At 47.2% G+C, this 22,738-nt stretch overlaps 1 protein-coding gene across 3 annotated transcripts in view; it reads left to right on the forward strand.

Annotated features, from left to right (window-relative positions):
* LOC135915246 (sperm-specific sodium:proton exchanger-like) overlaps positions 1–22,738 on the forward strand; it is a 276,288-nt gene that overhangs the window by 190,465 nt on the left and 63,085 nt on the right. Inside the window, exon 1 of one of the 3 annotated variants that reach the window (XM_070522022.1) lies at positions 725–1,006. The exons of the other annotated variants lie outside the window; for them this stretch is intronic. The gene's annotated coding sequence lies outside the window, so the exon portion shown is untranslated. Of the gene's footprint in view, positions 1–724; positions 1,007–22,738 lie in introns of those variants that run through there. 3 annotated transcript variants of the gene reach the window in all.

Raw genomic sequence — 22,738 nt, forward strand, 5'->3', positions numbered from 1 at the left:
TCATAATCACTAACTTTCATAGTGCGATAAGCTTATACGTGTGACAGAGTTCCTACAGCTTCTAAAATAAGTGTCGGTACTCTTTTAAGCCATGCATTAATGGACGTATTTCTTCATTCCGCACTTCCATCCGTACGCTGGCTCATTTTAGCTCGTCTCGAGTCACAAGCGTTTTTTTTTCCTCCTCCTCCTCGCACCGTTGCCGCTTGTTGCGACAACCTTCGGGCGCTTCGACCTCCTGCCACTTGACTCGGGAGAGCTCAATCGAAAAAGGGAAAGACAGAAAGATGCAGCAGAAGCGAAGGGTGGGAAAGGGGTTAAGAGATTGAAATCGTTTAATCGGTTTTTTTTTTTTTTTTCGCAATAAGTGACCGATAACGTCTATTCAGCTGCAGCGCGTGCCGCAGGGCAGAGGAGAGGAAAAACGTAAGTGCGATTTTTCTACCACCGCAGATCTCGAAAACTCGTCACTGCCACCACCCTCTCCTATCGGCGTCTTGTGCTCTCTTTTTTTCAAACTGCTTCCGAGGGCTTCTTTCTTCATTTCTGCAACAGGGTGAAAGAACAAGAAGACAAAAAAAATGTGCAGACGAAACAGACGGAAAGAGCTCGGGATGTGTCGTACGTCTGCTTCTCTTACTATACCCTCTATTTCTCTATCTCTCTCTCTCACTTCTGTCCGTTCACGTGTTACAACCTCGTGCATATTTCAAGCACACGGCGCGCGGAGGGCAGATTGCACGGCTCCGTCTTCAATGTCGCGCTCGCGGCGGTAAACCAGTGGTGCGAAGCTGTGGACTGAAGGCGCGTGTGCCGCGGATCTCTTTTTTTCCGTTTTCGAAACATCGTCTGCACCCAGCCTGCTGTGAGAAGGCCGACGTTCACTCCCGTGTCGTCTGCTTCGTTTCTCGTGCTGCTGTCGTCTGCTAGTCCGCTGTCACCAGCTTGCGACGTCGTCTGCTCGTGGAGTAAAACACCCATCTCAGCGAACTGCCTCCATCAGGTTGTGAGTACGAACTTCGTTATTGAATTTCTGTTGTGCTAGCGAGTAGACATGCGTATTTCTTTTTTAAAATTCTGTTTAGTTGGAAATTCGATAGTTCACCCGTGTCCTACTGAGTACGCTGAATAAAACAAATGACTGCATTGGAACGAAACTTCCAGGACGCTGCATTCTCATTGTACCACTTTGCGGTTCCTTTTTTCAAGCATTTATAACATGTGGCATAAGACCGTTATTAGATGTCGACATTCTGTCTCACCAACTTAAGTATATTGGCTAAATATAATTAGGGAGGTGTACTCCCATTTATATTAGTAGCCACTGCAGATTGCCCTACATTGCAAGTGTTTAACCATTTGGGTTCAGTGTGGCAAATACATTACATTTTTAGCTCTGCGATCTCAAATTTCACAGAGAGTGACTGCGCGGCGTCTCTCCTCAGCCCTTCTAAGCGAAGCAGAACATGGCGTACATCGTAAAACACGTCCGTCTGCTTTCGGGGCTCAGTTGTATATCGTCTGCGTTTCGCCTGAACTCGCCTGCCATATCCCGCCGCCCACGCTCTGCGTCGTCTGCTGTATATTCTGCCGCACGCTAAGACACGGCAGAAGGCATGCAGCGCGTCGTCTGCGTCACAGGCGCTTGCGTTATGCGCAGCCTGGCGGTCTTCTTTTACGCGTGCTTTCTTTTTCACTCCACTCGTTCCTCGAGGTGCACGAAACCCGCAAGTTCCTAACGCAATTTTCTGCAGAGACTTGACTCGCGTGAAAGCGGCGTCCTTAATGACGTATTCGCCAGAAAGCCGCCCTGAACTGATCTCGCCCACTCCCACTCTCGCCGAAAATACGCGCGCGCGTATCGAAAGTTAAATAAAAACAAAAAGTCTGCTTCCATGCTTCGTATACAGCCGCGTTTGGAGCAGACTATACAGACGTGGAGGAAGTACGCGCCATCTATGCCCATCACGTCATCGGCGAGAATATATATGGTCGCGTGAGGTGGATTTCAAATCTCAACTCGGTTCGCAAGACGCCTCCTTCAAACACAGGGCGTTGTTCTCTCTCGTAAAAATCCGCGATGGGGCATCCGCAGCTCCATTCCTGGAAAAAAAAAAACGTGTGGCCGCGTAAAAGGCTGTTCGCCTGCCGAGATATTGCTCGGTTACGCAATTCGCCGTCAGGTATTTCGTCTGGACGAGGGCGACTTCACGGCATGCGGTGCATGCGGTACTTCTGCTACGAGTGACCGCTCGTCGAAACGCCCGGACATTGCGTGTGGCGTGCAAAGAGAACGAATAGCCCGCACACGAAAAAACAACGAATAATTATGCACATTCCACTCACTCCGGGAATCGACGTACGTGAAGGCTTCATGAGCCAGCGAGTCAAGATGGCGCTTTACGACTGCAGAGACGCGCTGCAGATTTCAGTGATGAGCGCGTCCCTCCGTATGGTCGACCTTGCAGAGAAAGCGACGCCTTTATTCGGGATTGAAAACGTGTTGAATCGCGAGAAACGTCGTCTTTGCCCTTGCAGAAACGCACCACAGCGTCATAGTATACATACGATGAGAGACGGGCTGCAAAAGTCTCGTATTCTACGAAATTCAAAGATGTCGCTTTAAAACACATATGCCCTGCATCTAATTGTCCGTTAACATATGTGAACCCCATACGCTATCATGGGAATATTGTATGTGGAGCTTATGAATTTTTGAATGGATCAAGCCATTTATACTACTCGGAATAATTCACCATCAGCTCAAACTGAAACAAAAACTGGAAAATAACTGATCAGAACGCCTGCTACGAGAAAATACAGGGAAGTGCGATGTGTGGAGTAGTCTGTAACAGGTCTGTAATCAGTCTCCAAGCGTGGAGTAGTCCCAGGCGTACGTTTTGGGGGCTGAATTAAGACCACTGTGACAAATGTAAGTGGAAGTGGAAACGCAACAACGAATCGTAGTATAGTTTTCGAATTGATCGGGTTTTAGTTTATGCTAATAGTACGTCAAAAATTAAATGCGTGCGCGCGCGTTTGTGTGTGTGTGTGTGTGTGTGTGTGTGTGTGTGTGTGTGTGTGTGTGTGTGTGTGTGTGTGTGTGTGTGTGTATGTGTGTGTGTGTGTTTGTGTGTGTGTGTGTGTGTGTGTGAGAGAGAGAGAGAGAGAGAGAGGACTTAGCAGAACGGCAAGCTCTGCGAGCTAAACATCTATCATCTATTGACCCTTTTCGCGGTGGTCCCGTGGGCGCTGCCATGTTTGATCACGTGATGACACGGCCATTGCTTGCCTCAGCTGCCTCCGTTGCCTACGTGTTTACAATGGATGTGTATGACGCTGACGCGGCTTCGCAAACCTCTGTTTCGGAAGATATCGTAGAGGGTGACTGGGCGGAGGACACGAAGCTGCGGCCACAGCTTCAGTGAACATGCAAAAGCGCTTTCGGAGCTCATTAACCAAATGGCGCCATCAGCGTATATGATGCTTGTTCTAAAAGCGCAGCTAAGTATGTGTTCCAAGCTATCCAAACTGTCCACTTATGAATTGAATCAGGATCAGCATGTTTTTCTCATCGTTCTCTATTTGGCAAATAATTTGATGCAGCGGCTTGTTATGTTCTGACTCACTAAAGTTTTTTCGGTGCGGTTACTTTCTAATTATATTCTGCCTGATCGCTCGCGGGTGGGCTCATTTCCGATAGATTTGTTCTCACTGCGCAGAAGGCATGAGACGTAGCTGTTCTGTGCATTGCAATACCTTGTAGCAAAGACACATTGTCGCTAGAAACTCGCTTACTCTTGTGAACCGTCACGAAACATTCAGCTCCGACCACTCGTGTGCCGTCGGTGTGGTCTGTGATTTATTGTGCGCGTAAAGCGTGCATATATTCAATTGTGCGCTCATTCACTTATTCTTGACACGTTGGCGACAGATTGGGCGTAAGTTTGCGTACCAGTTGGGGTGGGCGTGGATAAATAACGCGCGGGAAACTCGCTGTGAAAAGAAGCGATGCTACTCCCTTTGCCATTGTTTGACGAGTGGCATAATACACCCCGCGACCAACAAATGCGGTGAATGATTGGTTTCACGATTTATTTGCAGGAAAGGCGGTACATGTACGCAGGAATGCAGCTTATTGTACTTCAAGATAATCGCCTCCTATGGTGACGCAATTATGAAAGCGCGCGTGTAGGGGTGTCGCATACTTTTGGCGAAGTTAGGCAGGCTGTGGGATGCAGTTGAGTTCAGCGTTCGCATTGCGTTGGATGTTGGCAATGTCCGAAAAACCGTTGTCGTTTTACGTGTTTCTTCGAGGAGGGAAGAAAAAGTGGGAAATAATCGGCCGGGGCCGCGACCGGTGACTGGCTAGACCTCGGTCTTCAATGAGCTGACCGTTAATTCATCAATGACAATTCAACAATTCATTAATCGTATTTATTGATCACAGGTACTAGGCAGACACGGTCGTCAACGCGCGATCTGTGCACCGGGCTCGTCCAGTTAGCAATGCTCGATGGAAGGGAAGGAAGGAAAGGGAAAACCAGAAGGCAGGGAGGTTAACCAGAATAACGTCTGGTTGGCTACCCTACAACGGGGGAATGGGAAAGTGGAAAGCGAAGATGACGGGGAAAGAGAGGAGGGAAGGAAAGGAGGAAGTTAGCGGTGAGTTCGCCGAAGCGTGTGGTCTAATAGTTATTGCGCTAATAGTCACGGGAGTTTCCACAAGCCCGTCGTCCTCAAGGAGCACAAAAGTGCCTAGCAGGGCTCGAAAGTTTGATATTTCATGGATAGCCTTAAGAACGTGACATCGGGTCTTCTTCTTCTTCTTCTTCTTCTTCTTCTTCTTCTTCTTCTTCTTCTTCTTCTTCTTCTTCTTCTTCTTCTTCTTCTTCTTCTTCTTCTTCTTCTTCTTGCACCTGCGAAAGGCTCCGAACTTATCCAACGCTGGCCCACAGCACTGCGTGAACAAAGCTGGAAGGCACATTTTTAAAGCACGACCTCCACAAAGTGGAAGCCGGCTTTCTGAAACAGGTGTTCGCGACCTCGAATCGGCACAATGCCGGAAAATACTCGCTCGCTACAGAACACCGCATAACGAACAGGGACTGTACAATAATTTTTCGCGAAGCAACTCTGAGGCAGGTATGCATGCAGAAAGCGTTATAAGCAGGCGTACAGCTATATTTACTTCGTTATTTTTTTTAGACTCCAAAGAAAGCCGCCCCATAGAAGCAATAAAAGAGCGCCCCATGCAGCTCACCTCAGATCCATACAACTGGAAAACGTGGGAGGCCAAGCTTTCCTCCGATGACCTGGACGACCAACGCAGTCTCGTCGCCCGGGCCAAGGAGGCAGCCCAAGCCAGAGGGTTCTTGGAATAAGGAATCCTCCCACCTAGGGTGAACCGGGTTCTCACTCGGTTTTGAAAATTGGTATGCAAGTCCACGGGTATTAGTGAAGGTGGATTTTCGTAAGCTTCGTTCTCGTGGCTTCGAACGGCTTTGCGACTTCGTATGTCGAAAATTTTCCGCGTAATGTTTCTGCGTTTCGAAAAAAGTATGCTTTCTTGGAAATTTATTGAAAATTAAGAGTGATTCAAATAAGGCCGCAAGAACGTCTGAAGCCACAAGCATGGTGGCTGCAGCAAAATCGCACATTACGTGAAACTACATTCGTTGTATCCGATATTTGTTATAAGCATGTATTCGTTACTTGCTGACGTATTTAATAAACTTTTTTTTTGGGGGGGGGGGGGCTTCCTTCGTTATACTCGTGTTCCTTGTATAGTTAGATATAGCCGAATGACAGCAGCACCGAATGTCCATCTAGTATTTTTTTTTTAACCTTGTGCTGTAATGTGGCGATAGTTTTGCCTGGCGGGGCTACACGGATCGACTTACGAAGAAGCTGCAGCTCGGGCCCAACTCCGATGCCATCCATTCAAATACATGTAAAACGTAGAAGTTTTTTTTTTCTGAGATATCAGCTAGGCTAATTTTAATAGTCTAATGCATGTGTGAGAGAAAGTTAAATCCTGTAGGGACTGTTGAAAGCAGAATTTTGATTTAGGGCATGACTTTTTTCCTTTCTTTTACAAGAATTTTCGAAAACTGGCAAGTTCGAAAAAAAAAGTAGAAATACGAAGCCCACAAATACGCAACTTTGCACCGAGAACAGATATGGCATTTCTGTAGACTGCATCCGTTAATTAGAACACTTAAAGCGGACAAATTCGATGTATTTTTTTAAAGCTTACGTTTAAAGCTTACGTCATTGTCAAGTTCATTGTCATTTCGCAAGTTTCAGCTCGTAACGCTCCTCAGGGTACAATACAGAAGCCGAGATTTAAAAAAAAAGAAAGACAGGCAAGAGAAAAGAAAAGCGACGAACAATGCATCGAATACGGCAGTTTTGCATATAGTTGCGGCAGCAGCTGTATACAATGTATTGTCACGTTTCACCGATGTTGCCGCTGCCTCGAGTCTCGGACGAAGACCACCCTCTCGATTCACCTTCGTTCTCTGTCGCCGCGGAGGCGCCCCACGAAAACCTTCCAAACGAGGCTTCTGCTATTCAGTGTCGAGGCCAAGTCGCGCTTCATGACGTCATTAGACAATGAACTCCTGCAACTAGAGTGTTGCAGGAGCCCACTTTATAGAAATGAACATACATTGTATATATGCATGTATCGCACAATGCGCTACCTCATCCATAACTGTCGTCCCGCCCTCCTTCCCTCCTCGCTCCCCCTCCCTACATACCCCATCTCTCTCTCTGTGTGTGTGCGTGTGTGTGTGTGTGTGTGTGTGCGTGTGTGTGCGTGTGCGCGCGTGCGTGCGTGCGTGCGTGTGTGTGTGTGTGTGTGTGTGTGTGTGTGTGTGTGTGTGTGTGTGTGTGTGTGTGTGTGTGTGTGTGTGTGTGTGTGTGTGTCCCTAATATGCCTTTCTCACGTGCTTTCTGTCTCGCGTGAGGCAGGCCGCGCTGCGAGTACATATAGGCGGAATAAAAATTGGAGGACGCTTAAGCTTCGCCTTCAAGAGTGGAACGCGATAGCGTTCCCGTCGACCCGCCAATGGGTGTAAGACAATGGGCTACAGGGCAGCCATCACTTACGAGGCGCCCCGCATCAGACGCGGTGAGCGTCGAGCCATATGGTCGAGCAACGCGGCGTTCGGCGTAGCAACGAAACGTGCGCCTGAGCAAGCGGAGCGAACCAAAGAACTCGGTATCCCGGAGGGGGAAATGATGCACGCCAGCCAAACGCCGTGATCGGCACGGGCAGAGAGATAGAGAGATAGTGATCTAAAGAAAGGAAGGACGCTTGATTCTACAGAGGGAGCAAGGCGAAGCGTTGTCAGGGGAGAGAGTCCGAGCCGCGACAGCTCCAATGCGCGCGTGGCGCGCCATCTGTCGGGGCAGCGCCGTACATGGAGAGGAGGGGGTCTTCTGTGTTTGCCGCAAGATGGCTCTCCGTGTGCGGAAAGCGCAGAAGAAATGCAGCGAAACGCACTTCGCTACTCGTGTAATTGCGACTTCTGTAAGTTACATGTTCATAATTACCCATATACACCACAGTATAACTTTCCACGGCTCGTTTCGAAGGCAACACCGCGTTCACTAGAGGCGCGTTTGTACCTTTTGGAAGCATCGAAATCGTGGCTGAGTGGTAGCGTCTCCCTCTCACACTCCGGAGACCCTGGTTCGATTCCCACCCAGCCCATCTTGGAAGTTGCTTTTTATTTATGGAGTGCCTGCCGTGATTTATCGCTCACGGTCAACGCCGCAAAACGCCGACGCCGACACCCGACACCGACGCCGACGACACCGGCTTTTCTGCGACACGAGCTCCTTAACGCTATCGCGTTAAAATCACGTGACCCTCCTGTTGCCCGATAACCGAGCACCGCGATTATGAGCCGTGGTCCGAGGCCTTCGCGATGCGTCACCTCTTCTGCGCCCGGACGGAGCCGAAGCCGCGCCCCGATTTCCGAGGGCTTCTGGCGGCGGCCACGATTGCCTCCTCGCCACTTAGTCCGGGGTGCCCCCAACCCGTTCTGCGCCTTTCATTACACGTAAGCGCATCCCTATCGGTTTCCTTCTTTATTTCAATCTATTAATTTATTTTGTTTAATTATTTAGCCTGTTATTTTTGCTGACAGGTCATTCGAAGGGGTGCATTACATTGCAGCTGCACATCATTCTTATTGAGTGGGGCCTGTGCAGTATGTGCACTATTTATTTATTTATTTATTTATTTATTTGGTAGGTAACTACCGCTTACAATTTCTTTATTTACGATTAAGCTCTGCCGGTTTGCTGGAGCGTAGCCAGCAAGCGCTGAGGCAACTAGAAATTATGCAAACGAAAATGGTGGAAGGGGGGATGCGAATAGGGGGGGGGGGGGGGCTAGTAGGACTAGCCGTTCCAAAAGCCGTTATACAGATTCGTTCGCGTTTTTATTGAGTTCTACCGCATGCAATGGAATTTCTATCGAAACACAATGGGATGCCGTGAGCGAGTGTGATTTATTTCGTACAGGCGTTTGAGTGAGCGGTGATTCAATAAAGCGAAGAAGTTTCTAATGCGAAATCATTATACGCCCCATTAGCGGAAAATCCATCGGCGCGACCGAAAGATGGTACCAAAAATGGCCGACACCGCAAAGAGTAAAAAAAAAAGAAAGAAAATGCGGATCCCACGCACTGTAGGAATCGATGTAAGCGAAGCTTTCCATGCTGTTTTCTTTGATTTACTACGACTAGCGGTGATGTTGACGGAGTATGTGTAATTTCTTCGGTGTTTAGTCCAGTGAGAGAGTGTTGGGTTGACGTTAAACGTCACCTTGCTTGCACCACTGCTGTTTGACTGCGTAGTGCACAGAAAACACAGCTTGAGGCGTTGCTGTGTGCCGTTGTTCATAATCTCAAAGAGAGGGTTGAGCATTATCATTGCCTCACGTGACGCATCGCCGCGTGGCAGAAGTTTTAAACCCAAATTGAATTATGGGGCTGCACGTGTCAACGATCATGTGAACGATCGGATTACGAGGCGCGCCATAGTGGGGGACTGCGGATTAATTTTGAAATGACTTACCGCGGAAGTTTGGACTTGTTGGTAGTCCATTGGGGGAAAAAAAGGGACACATCGCAAGAAAGACAGGGACACGAGAGAGAGAGAGAGATTATGCACAGCGCTGTGTGCATAATGTCGCATGTCCCTGTCTCATGTCCATGTCATTTTTTGGGCTGTGTCCTTTCTTTTTTAAATTTAATAATTTTGAAACCATATAGTGTTCTTTAACGTGCACCTAAATCTAAGTGTACAAGCGTTTCTGTATTTCGCTCCCGTCCGAATGTAGCTGTCACGGTAGGGACTGGAACCGCGACCTCGATCAATCCCATGTCCTTCAAGCTAACGCGGCGGGCACAGAAGTGTTAGTTCGACGTGCGACAGAAGCACTGTCTCCAGAGCCTACGGTATTTTAATGCGGCTCTGCGCTTGCACGCCCTGCGTCAGTTGTCCGCTCGACAAATGTGTATAGCGTTTCCTTTTCAGAAATAGCCAAAAACGTACCGTATACCTTCAGTTCGCCCGCAACCGCTGTTTCCTTGCCTCCTCGCGTCATATCTTCTCCCTCTCCCAACCTCTCCCCCTGTATGGGCACTGCGAGAGTGGCAAGGCTGTTGTTACCCGTTTCGAAACGGCGTGAGTTCCACCAACGCCTTCTAGGGAACTTAAGGCCTTCTGGCTGTACCCTCCCCCCTTGAGCTACGTCACGCAAGAGAGGCCCACATAGAAGTTCCGTGCAGCGTGCTACGAGGCTTCGAGCGGCGCGCCTGCGTTGAAAACGAGACGCGGAAGACCGAGTGGGTGACGACGGCGATAACATTTCGATGAGTTCCGGGAGCCCTGCCGCTCTGTGCCGCTCCTTGGTTAGCATCATCATCATCATCATCATCATCATCATCATCATCAGCCTGGTTACGCCCACTGCAGGGCAAAGGCCTCTCCCATACTTCTCCAACAACCCCGGTCATGTACTAATTGTGGCCATGCCGTCCCTGCAAACTTCTTAATCTCATCAGCCCGCCTAACTTTCTGCCGCCCCCTGCTACGCTTCCCTTCCCTTGGGATCCATTCCGTAACCCTTAATGACCATCGGTTATCCTCCCTCCTCATTACATGCCCTGCCCATGCCCATTTCTTTTTCTTGATTTCAACTAAGATGTCATTAACTCGCGTTTGTTCCCTCAACCAATCTGCTCTTTTCTTATCCCTCAACGTTACACCTATCATTCTTCTTTCCATAGCTCGTTGCGTCGTCCTCAATTTTAGTAGAACCCTTTTCGTAAGCCTCCAGGTTTCTGCCCCGTAGGTGAGTACTGGTAAGACGCAGCTATTATACACTTTCCTCTTGAGGGATAATGGCAACCTGCTGTTCATGATCTGAGAATGCCTGCCAAACGCACCCCAGCCCATTCTTATTCTTCTGATTATTTCTTGGTTATAACTTGATTATAACTTGGTTAGCTTCGGGGTCCCAGTTGAAAATGACAACAGAGGTTGTGTTCAGTACTACAGAAATTTCTGTTGTACAACAGGATTTTTCTGTAGTAACTACAGATTCCTGATGGAGCGACAAACTTTTCTGATGTACAACAGACATTTGTTGTTGTGACTACAGAAGTACAGTCTGTCGTATGTCTGTTGTTACAACAGAAAGCTGAAGCTCTACAACAGATTTTTGTAGTACTACAGAAAAATTTGTCATCACTACAGGCACCCTGTTGTCCCAACAGAAATGTTCCTGAAGTAACCCGAAAAACTTCTGCAGTGCTACAGAGAGCTGTTGAAACACTACAGAAACCTATTGTGGCAACAGGCCCCTAATTGTCACAACAGAAGTGTTCCTGAAGTAATGCGACCAACTTCTGTTGTACTACAGAAAAATGTTGTTGTACGACAGAACCCTATCATTGCAGCAGGCCCCCAGTTGTCATAACAGAAGTGTTCCTGAAGTAATGGACAAACTTATGTTGTACTACAGAGAACTGTTCCACAACAGAAACCTATCGTCGCAACATGTACCCAATGATGACAACAGACGTGCACTGAAATTGTGCTATGCGACATGCTTCTGTAGTGCCCAGTTGAAAAAGACAAGAAGAATTCCTGTCACAACTACAGAAGTTTTGTTGTACGACAGAAGTTCTTGACATTTCTTAATTGAGAGACATTTCTGACGTTACGACAGAAATTCTGATGTCGCAACAGAAGCATTCTGTCGCGAAGGCCAATAGTTATGAAGTCGCAACAGAAACGTTCTGTCGCGACAACAAGAGTTCTGAAGTCGGAACAACAGCTTTATATCCTGGCAGCGACTCCGACGTTACGACACCAATTCTGACGTCGCAGCTGAAACATTCGGTCGCGACGGCCAAGAGTTCTGAAGTCGCAACAGAAGCGCTTTCCGTCACGGCCCTTTAAAATTGTATGTTAGTTTCGCATCGGTGGTGTACACTGTACTTTTCTCTTGCGCGGTATTCAATCGCGCTTCTCTGAAGCCGGCAATGCTGATGGCACCGACACCGGTATTAAAGTCGACGTGGCGAATAGTTATAATTGTACCGTGACGACGCGGCAGCAGCAACGCCCTACCGGCCTCCTCAAAATCGGCTGCTGATCAAAATCATACCATCTGCGGGAATGGCTGCGTATCCGTTTTGTTTTCTTGTTTTTGGTAAGATGTGGCACACAGGCCTGTGGACTTACATGTGCTCTTACACTGACACATTAGTTAATTTCCCAGGAATATTTCACAAGCTTATGCGAAGCGCAAAAGAAGATTTGGGTTGTTCCACAAAGTTGCGTGAAAAGCTGTCTCGCTCGGGTTTCATTAATCTGGTACACTGCTGCCGTGAGAAGCCAGTATGCTGTCAGAAAGAACTCTCATCCACGAATGTTTAAGTAGCTATTTTGCATTGAGCACACGAATTATATGCGCGCTCAAAAGTGTAAAGAACGAAAGACAACTGTCGAAAGTAGCAGTAATAACCCTAAAAGTCAACGTTGTCTATTTCTGAATTTCTTATTTAATATGGATATCGTACATCAGTATCGATGTTCAAGCACTCCACGATGTACCTGTCGATGGTACGAACACTCTTGCGCTTCTAGAGATGCGGCACTTGACGCGGTGGAGTGATAGCGGATCTTGGCTCTTAAAATGCAAATGTAAACATCAGCGCATCAGCACGCCGTACTATTGACATGGCCGAAATGTACACTCGAAAACCATGTCAGGGGTGGTGCAGTAAGAATGGTACGTACGATGCAAGTGTTATCAATGTGTCGTTCAAGTGTGCAAAAAATGCATCGTGTTTTTGCCGTATTCATATGGGCTTCTAGTTGGGAGAGGATAAGCAGAACAAATTTGTTTCGTTCAGCTCGAAGTGGTGGGCTAGGTCTGTCGCATTTGTTTATTAGACAAATTGTGTCGCGTTTTCTTTTTTTTCGGGATCAGAGAAATGATTTTCTACGCACAGTAATTCAAGTTCGTTTGGGAAAAGCACTGCCGCAATATGTTGTAACGACCAGTGATGTGAAGGGAGGAAGTATTAGGGGATATCTGCGCGAAGTGGTTGAGTCACTTCGTATGTTGCGTGTGCGGTTTTCCATGGAATATCTGTGCTCTGTGACAAGAAAAACACTGTATAAAGACTTAGTTGATACAATGTTGCCAATACCATTGTACAGGTCTGTAAACTGGGGAGGCCAAGGAGATGATGTACTGAAACGGGTGAAAAAAATGCCAGTTAGACCCTCTCAAAAAACGTTTTTCTTTAAGCTGCATACAAACACGCTACCCGTAAAAACATGGTTAGACGAAAAAGGAATATATGTGCCATGGACAGTAAACTGCTTACTTTGTAAAAAGCCAGAGACCATTGAACACGTTTTCATCGATTGCTGGGATGCAATATTTCATTGGGATGTCTTACAACGTACATTTAAAAAAGAACTACCGATTACACCTCTTGGTATTCGATATTTGCCAACCGATAACGAAGGAGGAGTTCCGTACGATATGTTTATGCTCCTTGGCCTCCACAGTCTGTGGAAAACGAGAATGGCAGTGCGACACTCCGATGTCGATGCCCGTCCGGCGAGAATAAACTTCATCGAAAGTGTCGCGTATATTCGGGAAATATATCGTGCCCAAAGTGAGCCTCCCGAGTGGGTGGCTATTCTTGATGAACTGATCAAGCTGAAGCGATTTTAATATATAATGTTAGCCAAAGTGTGGTTGACATGTTTTAGCGTTTGAATGTGTTCTTGGTTTGTGCTGCAAACAGGCAATAAAGAAAAAAAAAAAAAGTCAGGGGTGGTGCAGTGGTAAGATGCCGGGCTCGGAATCGTGAGGTCGCGAGTTCGAATCCTCGGAGGGGACGTTTTTTTATTTTTTTTTTACTTTTATATTTTTCTTTTTCGTATTAACAAATTTACATAGCCTTAAGGAGGTCTCTGTCAATTTTTAATTAAATATTGATCAAGAACTACAGAACTTTTTACTACAGGCAACAGAACTACAGGCAACAGAACTACAGGCAACAGAACTACAGGCAACAGGACTACAGACAACAGAACTACAGACAACAGAACTACAGACAACAGACCTACAGAAACAACGTCCCAAAATACGACAGACTGTGAAAATTTCCTGTTGTGTTTTTCAACTGGGGTTGGTAACGTCTTGGCATGCTGCGACATGCTTGCGAGCGCACTTCTTTTTTTTCTGGACGTGAACCGTGCATGTAGTCTCTGCGCTTGTGCGGCGATTGCGGCTGTGTGTCCGGCAAGCCTTCATTGCCGCAGAATGTGGATTATGTTCGTGCCAGGATATGCCTAATAAGTGCTGGGTGCCCAACTGCTGGAGCAATTACAAATCGGGGCCGGAAAATCATGCGTTCATGTTTCCACAAGATCAATGGCAGAATTTTGGGTGCCAATGCTAAGGCAAAGAAAAGCTGGAGTTCTGCGGAATAAGGCAGCTGTTTCTTTGTAAATAGTCGCACGAATGTTTTGTATCTCCATTGCTAAACTCATTTGACGTGTTGTAAATATGTGCACTGCAGTACTGCATGTAACAATGCCTCGAAAGCGAAATTGTTCGTTTAGAGCCTAATCTAGACTGGAATAAGTACATGTGTCCCGAATGTGAAGAATGGCACACCAGTGAAGTTGTCATGAGAGATGTGTTATGGTGCAGTGCTAACATTTTGTTGAAGAATTTTTGTGGTCGCATGAACGGCAAACTCTTTGAGGCCGATGATAAATGAAGGCAAGGAAGCTACTCTGAAGAAGAGGGCAGCACTGCGACTTTTCAATATAAGCCATGCTCCCTGTCATCATTTACCCGAAATTCGTTCTCAATTCTAAGATTAGACCATTTCATTGGTTATGGACGGGCTTTTTAATAATGCAGCGCGCAAATAGCTTTGCATAAATAAAATAATCTTGGAATATCCTCTGTTCTCTGTGGGCCATCTGCTCAACTATGCCTAAATGAAACAATAACTGCGCTCTGGTTAACGCTGCCCATACGGGCGTGATCCCTTCATTCAACCCGTATCCCCGAGCACGCCACCGGCCCTTTTTCCGTGACGTCACTCGCCTAGCGCTCAGGCCTTCTCTTGTCGAGGTGGTGTTGGTTCTACGGATTCTCCGCCTCCTCTCCACCCTCTTCTCTACCATTCTATCTATAAGTTTCCCTTTGCACTTGCACGTTAGTAGAAAGGAAAGCGCTACAGTTTCCGTAGTGCTTTCTAATGCGATATTAACGCGACAGCGTTAAGACCCCCGTGGCGCCGAAAATGCGGTGTCGACGTCGGCGGAGTTGTCCGTGAGCGAAAATTTCCGTACATATTTAGGTATATGTATATTATGCCACGCCTTGCTGTATAATGTTCCAAAACAGCGCTAAAAACGTACACCGGACAACAGAACAGGGGATAAAACACACACGGCGCTGACTTACAAGTCAGCGCCGTGTCTCCTCTAGTCCTCTAGTCTGTTGTCCGGTGTACGTCTTTTGCGCTGCTTTTAAACATTACGGAAAACCACCAACGCGCCCAATCTGCCGTTCGTCTTGCTGCGTATGCGGGTTATTTTGCCACACCATCCTATCACTAAAGTTGCTCATATCTTGCCTTACGAGTTTCTCGCGTCGGCTTTCGCCTCTGCCACGCTCCTTCCGTGTATATACACGTGTATTTCCCTTAATTAATTGTCTGCTTTAGATGTACAATCAGGCGCCATTTACAGAATTGTGATACCATTTTACATTGCTGAGTAAAAGTGTTGTAAACTTCAAAGTTTCGTTTTCTGTTAACTGAAAGAACCGTTGCTGTCCCTTAGTATAATAATGGAACGAGTATTCGACAACTTCGAATCGCGAATTCTCGAGTCTAATATGAATCGAATACCAAAGGCGATGGGATTTGCATGAGAAAAGTCGAATATTTGTACTGCCCGGTTAAAGTAGTTTAATAAAGTAAAATAATTACACATAACTCAAACAGATTAAGAAATTAGTACGGTAATTGGTAATTGTGGCAATTAGGCTGCTCAACGACCCTCTCAAATCAGGATTCTGAGTCATCAGCTATGAAAGCACTTCTAATTGTGGGGTTTAACGTCCAGAAACTACTCGGTGGGTTACATGAGGGTCTCGTTGGTGGAGAGTTTCGGATCAGTTTTGAACATTTCAGGTTCTCTAACGCGCACCCAATAATGCACCATACGCGAGCGTTTCTTCCTTTTTGTTTTTCTTTTTTGCATTCCACCCGTCTTGCATTACGCTGTAAAATAATTTACACGCTTACACTCTTTAAAAATTTACACTCTTTGGGGCTTATCTTGTCCCACAAGAATAATCGTCATCTGTCTTGCCCATATTTCCTTACTTTAACGCTGCGAGCCCGGTACTTCCCAGTCACGAACGGCATGCGCGTTATCAGTGTGACGCAGCATTCTCGACAGGAAAGTAGTCAGCGCCGAGTTTTCAAGAAAGGAAACGCAAGCAAGGCAAATGACGATTATTGTTGTGGGACAAATATACACCCCAAAGGGTGCAACCGTATTAAGAGTGTAGAAGTGAAAAAGAGTGTAAACCTGTTTAAAACTCACCCTCTTACACCCTTTTTGGGTGTGAGGATGTGAGCGACAGGTTTACGCCCTAAAAAATGAAAAAGGATGTAAACCTGTCACACTCATTGAAAATTTGCACCCTTTGTTACATACAAAATTTGCATCCCACAGCAATAACCGTCATTTGCCGTACTTTCGCGGAAATCACGAAACCGGCATCCATCGCGTATTTTTGTGCGTACACCCAGTCATCCGAGTTGGTGTCAAAGAGTCGTTCATACCGCAGTACAGTATCCCCAGTGATTCATGTCGGCGGCAAAGAGATTGCTTGAAAACTGCAGGCACATATAGTTACACAGGGCGACATATTCGGTGACCCAAGTTGGTCCGGCAGCTGGTTCGGAAGCCTGTTCCATCAGTATTCTCTTCCCCTTCCCCCAGCGTAGGGTAGCCAACCGGACTCTTGATTGGTCAACATCCCTGCTTTCCTCTCTCTCTCTCTCTCTCTCTCAGCGCAGCAGCCGGATGCACTACACATTCGACCATGGACTGCCTGTGAGTCAGGTTGGCGGGAAAGCGGTTATAGACATAGGCGGTCAATCCCCGAAAAGTGCGTGAAGCACCGCGCCAGTAACGTCAATCCCCTGAAATATGCAAAGTCGCTTGTTTCGAGTAGCAGTCAGTCGCACACGGTTCTTCGATACGTTCAGGGACTCCCTCGCCATTTTTGCTTTCTCCGCCTTTCCTTTCCTTCGTGGCCATGATAATGACAATGATGATTATGATGGTAATTAAAACGCCCTTAAATGGCGGTGTCAGAGAACCGGTGGCAACCGCGGACTTGCTCAATGCTGCCCCGGCTGCACAGGAGTCGTGTGGCGGAAGAGTTGTGCGTTGCAGTGGGTGCGCGTGCATCAAGGCTTGTATGTATGTATGTATGTATGTATGTATGTATGTATGTATGTATGTATGTATGTATGTATGTATGTATGTATGTACGTATGTACGTATGTATGTATGTACGTATGTACGTATGTACGTATGTACGTATGTATGTATGTATGTATGTATGTATGTATGTATGTATGTATGTATGTATGTATGTATGTATGTATGTATGTATGTACGTATGTATGTATGTACGTATGTATGTATGTACGTATGTACGTATGTACGTATGTATGTATGTATGTATGTATGTATGCATGTATGTATGTATGTATGTATGTATGTATGTATGTACGTATGTACGTATGTATGTATGTATGTATGTATGTATGTATGTACGTATGTATGTATGTATGTATGTATGTACGTATGTATGTATGTATGTATGTATGTATGTATGTATGTATGTATGTATGTATGTATGTATGTATGTACGTACGTATGTATGTATGTATGTATGTACGTATGTACGTATGTACGTATGTATGTATGTATGTATGTATGTATGTATGTATGTATGTATGTATGTATGTATGTATGTATGTATGTATGTATGTATGTATGTATGTGTGCGTGTGTGCGTGCGTCAGGGCGGCGATGGCATGCATGGCGCTTGGCGGTGTGAACATCGGCTTAGCAGTCACCAGTATAGTCGCGGTCCGTCGTGCGACCCCTGTCGATCGCCAGTGTGAATGCACCTCGAAAGGCGTACACCGCAGTTTTTTTTTTCGTCCCGAAATGACCGACAGGGCAGACGATAACGACGAACACTGTACGTGACTACAGCCACTTCAGTGGCAGGGACGTAAAATCGACTTGTACGACGTGAGCCGCCAGATAGCGCGCGGCACCTTTAATGGAATCGCCAGATGTTATCTGAGCAGGGCTGTTCGATCGCACGCCGAAAGTCACATGCTCATGTTACCAGGCGTATATAGTTCACGTGACTCATGACACGGCGCATCTCTTCGGTCGCGGTCGATATATCGAAGGTCACGACGAAGGGCGCTGTGCAATAGCCGCCGTGTGCGCAATATTGGCCTCGAGCTCCACCACTGGAAAAGCTGGCGCCACCGTCGGCGTGACGTGCTAGGAGGGATCACGTGGACATAGCGGCCGCGTCGGCTGCTTCGGGCGCGCCGAAGCGAGCTGAAAACGAGTTTAAATTCCCTCGTACGCTGCGGTTTTCATTTAGTGGCGAAATTTTCCCGCTTCGAGTGTCTCCTTTACAACGCTTGAAAGCACTACAATAGGTAGTGGCTGCCTTTGAAGGCGCGCAACATGGCAGGCTACTGCTCGGTGCCGCAGGGCCGGACGCACGTAACGGAGGCCGGTGTCGGCCTTATTCACACGTAGCCGCAGGACAAGAAGCTGTGTGAAGCTTGGCTCGCAAAACTTAAAACCGGCAGTCATCGGCTACAACTCGGGTATCCAGCAAGCATAGACGCGAGTAAGATTTCTGTTACGGCGCCCGGTCTGCGATGTTCTGGAAACGCGCACTGAGACGCTCGCCCGAGCCCGCTGCCCGACTAATGTCATGACGGTTTGGTCTATGAACTTGTCGATCCTATAGATACTGCAAGTTCAGTGGAGTGGAAAGGCAGCGGTAAGAAGCACATTTGAAGAAAGCGTGGCATATGGTCATGTTTGTGTTATGAATTAATGCACTGGATTACAAAAAAGGAGCAGCGGGAAATTGCACGCTGAGAACGCGGATAAACATACAGTGCGACGCAACTCGAGAAATAGTATTGAAAGGTCAAAGAATTTAGAAGAAAAAAAAAAGATTGCATCGTCGCGACGGCACATCACAGTCCCCGTAGGCGTCGAAGTCTCTACAATGAAATTATTTTTGAACAGCTCTGATAGCGCCCACGCAACAATGGTTGCCTGTATACTGTCAAATGCTCATATTCTGCGGCCTAAAGCTCATGGCACGGTGCGAAAACGCGCGCGCGGAGAAAGCGAAACAGTGCGTGGACAAGTATGCAGACGCGCAGTCGGTCGCTGCGAATCTGCGCGATCGCTGCATTGAGGCTTCATTCTATTACGCTCCATTTAGTTATACAAACACTATAACAACATATTTCACATAGTTTGCTCTCAGCGTTTACCTACCTTTCACGCAAGAAGCCGGTTCGGGAGACTCCATCGCGGCGACCGCGCGCAGTGGCGTTCACTGTGCGTATTCGGTAAAGATATAGCGGCTGTACACGATTGTGTGCTTTCAGCTTGCCCAAGATTATTATTTAGACAGTAAGAAACTTCTCTCGTTTAGAAAGTACTTACAGAAATGTCTGGGAGAGCTCGCGCGTGGTGTTTTCAGTGAGCGCTGACAGCAAAACCTATGAGGAGCGTGCCACGTGATCCCTCATACTACGGCAGCGAGGCGCTTCCGATAGAGGGCGACTCCGTAACTCCTCGCCGCCAATACCTACACGTTTTAAACGACCGTCGACATCAGGGGTGCGATCTTGTACGCGTTCCAATATAGAACGGAGGCGGTCCGTTCCACTGAGCCGCACACGGTTGGTCAGTTTGAACGGTGAAGAACGCCATGACGTCAATTGTGAAGTGGTATCTGCTGTCGATCATTCCGTGTTGTCTGCTATCGGACGAACGCAACGGAACGGACCGCCAATTTCGCGACGGAAAGAACGGACCGCCTCCGTTCGAGTTTGGAACGCGTACAAGATCGCACCCCAGAGATCTCGCGCTAAGTATACGGCAATGCTGCTCGCGTATCTCAATGGCCGTGTGGGTTCGGCGGTCGTTGAAAGTGCGCGTGTGGAAGTAAATGTCATTTCACGTGGTTGAGAGTGTGTGTGAAGGGGGAAAGAAAGACGGGGGAGGTTAACTGGTATTTAACCAGTTGACTATACACGCGGCAACAGGGAGTGAATGAGAGGACGTGAGACCAGAAAGCAGAAGTTTCGGTGCCAGTCGGGATATCAATCACGTGCACTGTACAGTCTGTCTGTCTGTGGTACAATCTGTCTGCTACAGGCCACCTTACACCCAAAAAAGGGTCTCAACTAGGGTGTGACTATGACATATTTACTCCTTTATTCACTTTTAATGGTATACATAATTTTACAGTGATATTGAATAAGGCGCTTGTGCGACACTCTGGGATCACGGGCGGTGAATCCAGCCTCCCAGGACTTAAGCTTCAGTAAAAGTCCGATAGCGTAGTCTGCTCAAGGCACTCCGTTAAAAAAAAAAAAAAGAAGAAGAGCGAGAGAGAGAGAGAGAAGGAGGGAGTTAAACGTGCCACTGCCGGCTACAGATGGCGCGAAGCCACCTGCCAGCTTTGGAGGTGTGATATACAGCCACGTTTTGTCGTAAAATATGCACTCTTAAACGAATGCACACCCTTTTACAGGGCTTATCTTGCCACACAACGACAATCGTCATCTGCCTTGCTTGCGTTTCCTTCCTTGAAAACGCTGCCAGCCCTCGTTACCTTCCCGTCTAAAATGCTCTGTCATGCTGATAAACGCGCACGCCGTTCGTGACTCGGCATTACCATGCTCGCCGCGCTAAAAAAAAAAAAGAAACGCGGACAAGACAGATGACGATTATCGTTGTGCGGCAAGATAAGCACCGGAGGGGTGCACATTTGTTTAAGTGCATGCAATTAACATAACTATAGCAGGTGGCGCAGATGGTATATATACAGTGGTAAAGGTAGAGTGGTAGCGAATGCTTGCTGAATATCTCTGCCACTACGACACAACCTATTCGCAGACAACGCAGGTACGTATACTATGCGGCGTCTGACATGTCGTGCGATATGCCTCTGAAAGACGGCTGCTGGCACAGTCGAAATCTCCGTCGAAGACGGCGAAGCGAGCGAACATAACTTGCTGGCGCATCTGTACAAAATCTGATTTCGAGTTGAACAGGCAGCAGTGTATTTGCCACTATACATGCATATAAGGTTGTCGCCGACCATATATTTAGAATCCGACGAACTTTGTGAATGCTGACTGTATTACAATGCCACGTCGTTGATTCCCCCATTCCACACGGATTATCGGTTTCTCGTGCTACTGGAACGCTCTCGCAAATTTTATAACGGGCTTTAAGAGTTGACAAACGGAGCAGATGTTAGAACCCTTTTATTAATTTTTAACGCTCTGGTGGCGCTAGTTACGAGTGAGGGATAGAGCAAGGACGTGTACAGTTGTGCACGTGCGCCCAATGCAAAATACTTCATTATATATGCGCTATTTGCGGCGACACGGCTTATTTCCAACGCAACCTCGTGGCTATACGCTTCTGACACCTGCGTGTAGCTCCTATAGGGGCATTGTCACCTAACGGCCGGAGCCCGTTCTTGCTAACCGCTCTGTGTACTTTGCGTACATGGTCGCAAAGGCCCCGTATTCACGCTTGCGATTTGGAACGAAACGATGCAGCGGCGAGCACAGCGACGAGTGCGGCTGCAATCTAGAACATGCGATATTTTCTGAAGTGCAGTTTATACCTCAATATGTAGTGCAGCGAATGACGTCAAATGGACGTCATCCGCCACACTCGGAAGCGTCGAGCGCGACTGCTTTACTGCAAAACGTGCTCTATAGACAACGGCTGCTGGACAAGCAGAAAAAAGAAAATATATGTAAAGAAAACAAGCGAGATTACGCGAGACAAGGAAAGGGTATATCAGCATTGACGCGGAGATGTTTGTTTTAGGTCAGGGACCCTGCGTTGTGCCGCTCACGTGTCCGAGCCATATATACGCTGTCTCATGACAGTTTTTCTCCGGTCAATTTTTTCGGTCAAGTGCGTGCCCCGGAGAACTGATAACAATGTCGCAGTGCGTTCTTCTTTCTTTTCCTGTTTTTTTTTCTTGTGTCATGCGAAGAAATATTGTCTGCCCTTCCTTTTTTGGAGGCACACTCTTGCAGCGCCTGACGATAGGGCCCTATGGCGTATATCGTGAGGATGGGCAAGACGTAATTGAATACGCGAAGTATATGTAGCTACTCTTCTTCTTGGAATGCATGGCGTTAGGGAGCTTTAGCACCTCGTTAACGAAAAGGGAGGCGTATTTGATAATGCCATGCACATTCTTTCTTGTTCTAGCACCTGGCGTTTGTGAGCAGTATACAGCACAGTAACGTTGAGTAAGACGTGATCACTAAGACGAATAGAGAGAGAGGGGGGATGAAGGAAGGCTGGGATGTTAACCAGTCAAGAGTCTGGTTGGCTACCCTACACTGGGGGAAGAGAGAAGGGAAAAAGAGAGAAGAGAGAGAGAAGGTACTTGAGTTAAAGCCGCTCGCGCAAACCAGACGTTCTGAGAAGTGCTTTCACTGCCATCTGAGCCTATGGTTGTAGTATATACTGTCTGTTCACTCGAAGGACGATCGTCTAGTTTCCTGAACGCGTTGGACAAAGATTGTCTTTGTGCTTGAAATTGAGGACAGTGGCACAATAAGTGGCCAATAAGTGACGCGTAAGACGTGAAGTAAGATGCGCGGAGGAAAGCCGCTGCCCTAGCAGTGCCTGAATTTAGGGGGCTTTAGCGCACCGTTAGGAGACAGGCGAGTTGTCGCTGAATATGCGAAATATATCCGCTTTTTGATCATCGTGCCTGGCTTTCGGGAGCTTTAGCGCACGGTATAAC

The sequence above is a fragment of the Dermacentor albipictus genome, chromosome 7 (assembly GCF_038994185.2).
Source record: "Dermacentor albipictus isolate Rhodes 1998 colony chromosome 7, USDA_Dalb.pri_finalv2, whole genome shotgun sequence".
In the NCBI taxonomy this organism is placed as follows: domain Eukaryota; kingdom Metazoa; phylum Arthropoda; class Arachnida; order Ixodida; family Ixodidae; genus Dermacentor; species Dermacentor albipictus.